This window comes from Alexandromys fortis, unplaced genomic scaffold (assembly GCF_014885135.2).
Source record: "Alexandromys fortis isolate MF-2015 unplaced genomic scaffold, M_Fortis_MF-2015_v1.1 scaffold_309, whole genome shotgun sequence".
Classification (NCBI taxonomy): domain Eukaryota; kingdom Metazoa; phylum Chordata; class Mammalia; order Rodentia; family Cricetidae; genus Alexandromys; species Alexandromys fortis.
In genome coordinates, this window is record NW_026068219.1 from 897,739 (window position 1) to 903,162 (window position 5,424).

Consider the following 5,424-nt stretch of genomic DNA (forward strand, 5'->3'; position numbering starts at 1 on the left):
TTTAGTGATAAGATTAAAAGAACGTGCTCTTATACTTAGGTACACTTTCTTTTTTCTTTTAATAAATGGATACCACTGTTGTAAAATGATAAAATAAAAAGAAACATCCACTAGAGTAAGCACCATTGAGACAATACCCAAATAAATATAATTAGAGAAAGTCAAAAGAGAAAGAGAATGCATGCAGAATAAAGAGGATGAAAGGAGATTTCTGAGTGTAACAAAGGAGTTTTCCAAGTACTTCATAACTAGAACAAAAAGACCCACAAATATGACTGTTTTTGTTACAAAGTCTTTAGAGATACAGTAATTAAAATGGTCTGAGTTTATAGATTGTGACTCAATCTATCGTACAAGAAAAGGACATAAATAAAAACATAAACAAAGAAGGATTGGTTATGAAGACAGAGGGAAAGATGCTACCTACAAGGCAGGGAAAGAAGTCTAAAAAGAAACCAGCCCAGTGAACTCCAGACTCAAAAATTGTCAGGACATGCTTGAGCATTGCTTTTTGTTGTTGTTTTTTTTTATTTTTTAATTATTTTTTTTTAGAAATTCAGCTTATGACACATTAGTATGGCAACACAGGAAACATTAAGAAGAAATCTGATACCTCTTAAAACGGTGAGGGGAAGGTTCAGGACAGAGGACACAGTGAAGAATCACACAGAGGAACTGAGAAGCTTTCGGGACTATGCATTATTGTCCACATTTACTGTTTGTGTCTCAGACCTCACAGCCTCAGTGGGTGAGCACAAAGTGCTGAGGATGGGGTTACAGAGTCTGATCAGCTGCTTCTGAAACAGCTCAAGATTTGGAAGGGTCTTAGAGTTGAAGGGATTTAAATATGATTCTTTTGAAAGATAATTTTGTCAAATGAGGCATTAAAATGTCATTACTGCTTGAAGTATGATCTGTTTGAATTCTTCTGGCTACCTCTGTAGTTGAAGTACCTACAGAGTCAATACTCATAGGATTCACAGACAGTGTTCTTAGCCCCCCTTCTGTAGCAGTTGCTGTGGTTTTCAGGAGTTGCTGAATTCTTTAGGAAGGACTGGATTACAGGCAAGGAGGATGGATTCTATTGGGTCATGCTCTCCTGTAGCATCAGGAGAGTCAACAACAGGACACTCTTGCCAGGAGTCAGGGTCAGACATCCTGAGATCTAACGAGTCTTCTCTGACTGGAGTCTATCCTGGTGATAGAACCTATTTTTCTCTGAAGAGAAGAGACACACTGCTTCTGTCTGCACACAGTAATTTTGTTGGTGTGAGATAAGAACAATATTCATTATTTAGAAATAAAAATGGAATGGTTCAGGCAGCCATATGGGAGAGGCTGTTGATGGTACATTTTCAGAAAGACTCAGGTAAACGTAGTAGAAATAATCCTTTTCTTTTCTGAAGCTTACACAGTGTCCACTTAGTCCCTAAAGGCCCCTTGAGGCCTTGGAACCTCACTAGTTGGGATATAGACCAAAAAACAAGCCAGGAAAAATGTTTGTTCTACTACCACCTATATTGAAAAAACTCTGAACAGAAGAATGATGGCAAGATTCCTGTTCAACATTTCTAGCAACTGTTACAACATGACTTCTGATGTGACCAGGCTACCCAAATGCATGACCAGGAGTTTAGCTTTTGTTTATATTAGAGTACAGTCTCATCTACTGGCTGGCAGGTCATGACCCCTCACCTAAGATCTATAAAAACTACCTGCCTTAGCACAGATGCTTGACTTCTCTGGCCCTATTCTTTAGGATTGTGAACTCACCCAGGAGCAATGTCCATAAACTTGTATTTATCTGCTTTTAATGATGTCTGATCTGGCCTTTGCATTGGCAGAAAACCTATCAACTACCTTTGAAGATGAACTGTAATATAGAAGTGTAAGCCAATTAAACTCCTGCCCCAAGTTGCTTTTGGTCATGTTATCCTTGTAATGGCATATCGTTTACCTCTCTATTTCAAAATGTTAAAAACCTACTTGTCAAATCTAGTGCCTCTGGGTTAATAAAATTACTAATTTTGCTTATTGTACTAGTTTCATTGTTGTTACTATGATAAAATATCCAGAAAAAAGCAACTTAGCAGTGAAAGGTTTTATTCAGTCCTTCACTGATTGAATGCCAAGGTGGCAGGCATTTGAAGCAGCTTGTCACATCATATCACAAGTCAAGTGTAGAAGAGAGAATGAGTGCATATCTGCACACTTGAATCTACTTTCTTCTTATATATTCTTCTTATATATTCTTCTTATATATTCTTTTTATATATTCCAGGACACAAGCATGAGATGGTGAGACCCACACTAGGATAGATATTTCCATATCAACTAATGTCATCAAGACAGTCTCCCACAGACAAGAGCACAGGACAACTTGATCTAGGAAGTCCCTCCTTGAGACCCCCTTCAGAGGATTTTAGACTACATCACATTTACAATGAAAACCATCTCATCTCACTTATTAGGCACACAAACCATTTAGAGATCTTCGTAAACTATTTTCTTTTTGTCCACATTCAAAGATAAAGTAGATGATCACTAAAATTTTTTCATAGCTTGACCCTGAGTCAAATTGTCACATTTTTAATAGGGAGCTACCTTTGATGAAAACTGTCTTTTCCAGAGTGAAATATATGCCTGCAAATTCCTCCCAAACTCTAATTAGAGGTCATGGTATTTGTCAAAGTTCCAGCAGCACACATGGTCATTACAGCATGTACTTCTCATGTACCTATCTCCCCAGGATAGTGGAAATCTCATCTTTAAAGAACTTTTTTTGGGGAGGGAGGAGCATGGGACTGTAGCGTCTTTTATTGAAACTCACAGTTTTATGGACTTTTGGCCCCAAATGGGGAAAAAAAGCAAATTATAAACATTGGCAGTAAGATGTGACAATTGTCCCCTGGAACTGAAGCTGAGTGGAACATGGCAGGTCAGTGAGGGGTCCAAGTTTTGGAGGGCAGGAACCTCATCAGATATGGCTGAAATGGCAGATTCTCCAAGCCTCTAGAGCAGGCAAAGTCTCAGGTGAACTAATGCTAACACACAAGGATTGTGGAAGTTGAGGAATCCCAGGCACTGGTCCCAGCAAATCTCCCTCATGCTCAGTCTAAGTCCATTTAGCAGAAACTGGACTCATCTGACCTGGTGGTCTTGATGAGGGATGACAGTAGTGCCAGCAGAGGCCAGCGGTGATGCTTTACACTGGCATCAGGGAACAGAGGGGGAAGCCAGAGGCCAGGGACAGCTGACCAGACACTAACTCCACTGCCACCACCAGCATCCCCTACCCCAAGGTGGTGCCATTCCACAGCCCAGGTTATTCAACCTTTGGTCCTTTCTTAGGTCAGACTAGGAAAAGCTTTGCTAGGAGAGGAGGAAGAGAAGACAGGCCTCATCCATTGGTGTGCTCCACTCTTGTTGGGTAGGCTGGATCATAGCATCCGAGAGGCTGTCATGGTGACGAAGTCCGCAAAGCTGAGCCGAATGTTGCCCTGTATGGTGGTGTCATTTTTTTTGGAAGGCCTCAGTCAACACCTGCAGATGGGTACACACCTTGATGAAGCAGTCAAGCTGCATGACGGGAGTGGCAGAGCGTGTGCAGTAGCAAGACACCAGGAGCTGGTGAACTGAGGGCTCAGGTTGTAGTCCATCTGTGATAGCACTTGCTGCAACTCTACAGAGCTGATGGATCCAGAGCGGTCCCGGTCATACTGCTGGAAGAGGCTCTTCCACTGCTGGAGGAATTCCCATAGGGCTGAGAAGCCAACGACATCAATGCGGTCAGATTTGGTCTTATCAAACATGTTTATCATCATGCATGTCTCATCATTGAACAAGGACCAGTTAGAGTTGACGAGGGCCTGCTTCAGCTCCTTGAGGGAGATATAGCCGCTGTGATAGGCATCCACTGACTGGAACCAGGAGTAGGCCTCAGGATCCACAATGGGGGGAGGACACCATCCTGTCCATGAGGTCCAGGCTGCTGAGCACCATAGGAACTTGGAGGTGGCTGACTGTAGGGGCGCCCTGGGGGTACACCACCATATGGTCCCCTCGGAGTTCCAGAGGGGAGTCCCCCAGCACTGGGGTATCCATAGGGCCCTCCAGGGGCAGGACCTCCATAACCACCGCCAGGAGGGGAATCCACTGCACACTGGCCCCCACCATGGGAAGGTCCAGTGTAGTAGCCACGTGGGAGTGCTCCAGGTGCCTGTCCTGCTGCTTCAGGGCAACTCTGCCCGTACGGATAGCTGGCCATGGCAACTGTGATCCCATACAGTTAATCTTTAAAGAACTTTAAATATACATAATGTCTTTGAGTTTTAACTATGCATTGTCGTTTTCCTAATATAAAAATCTCATTGAATATATACTACTCATAGTATACAATAAGCCCTCAGTAAGGTTGTATGCTTTTCAGTTCCTTCATTGATTTAACAGAGCAGCACTAACAAATTTCAAGACACATGTTAAAGAGATTCAAAATATAGAATTTTAGTTCTTCCACAGTCACAGAGGAAAGATAAATATATTACTGACCCACAAATTGACACCGATAAAAATCAATGTTTTTCCCTATGTGTCATCTTTTGCATAACCTTTATTTTTGACCATATATATTTTCTGGCTTAGCATTTGATCAGGCAGTTATTTTTCTTATTGCTGAGGTTTTCTAACATACATTTTTTATTCTTTGGGAATTTCACACAATGTGCCCTAAACCTACTCATTTCCCAGGACCTCCATATCTGCCCCTTACTTTTCTATTGTTCTCCTAAGGGAAAACTTAAAAAGAAACAACAAAAGTAAAACAATAAAAAGAAAAGGAAATAAAATATAAATAAGAATATTATTTAAAAGCAAACAAAGCATATAAAAAATCCTACTCTTCCATGTTTCCCACCTCTCCATCACCTCCCTTTCATCTTAGTGCATTGGGAGATGCTGTATATTATCTCTTTAGTCAAACATTTACTTGCAAATGTTCATTGTGCAATGTGTTGTTAGTCAGGTTCAAGGCTTCTGGCTTTTGGTATACCATCAATACTAGACCCTCAGAGAATTTCCTCTTGAATATCCTGTTGTTGCCCCTGGTTATGGAGAGCCTGGGCATATGGTTCCTCAGGACCAGTCCCTTCATGTGCTCCAGTAAATCACAGAGGTCACAGATGGAGAAGACGTTGGGGAGTAGTCAGTCTGGGTTACTGGTACAATCCCCTTCAAGTGATGGTCAACACCAGCAATTCCAGACCCATGGTGAAGAGTGAGGCCAGCTTTCCCAAGTGCAGGGTACAGATCCCCTATGTGGGGCAGCACCTGCTCTCCTGTGCTAGGGTCACTGAGGTCTGCTGTCCCAAGGCTGACAAAGTTTCAGTTCACTCTGTGGTGACAGGATTGTTTTCCCCAGTCACACAT

General features: G+C 42.0%; 1 pseudogene; it reads right to left on the reverse strand.

Annotated features, from left to right (window-relative positions):
- Window positions 1–3,440: 3,440 nt before the first annotated feature.
- On the reverse strand, window positions 3,441–4,267 carry LOC126493526 (peflin-like; annotated as a pseudogene).
- Between the last annotated feature and the right edge of the window lie 1,157 nt (window positions 4,268–5,424).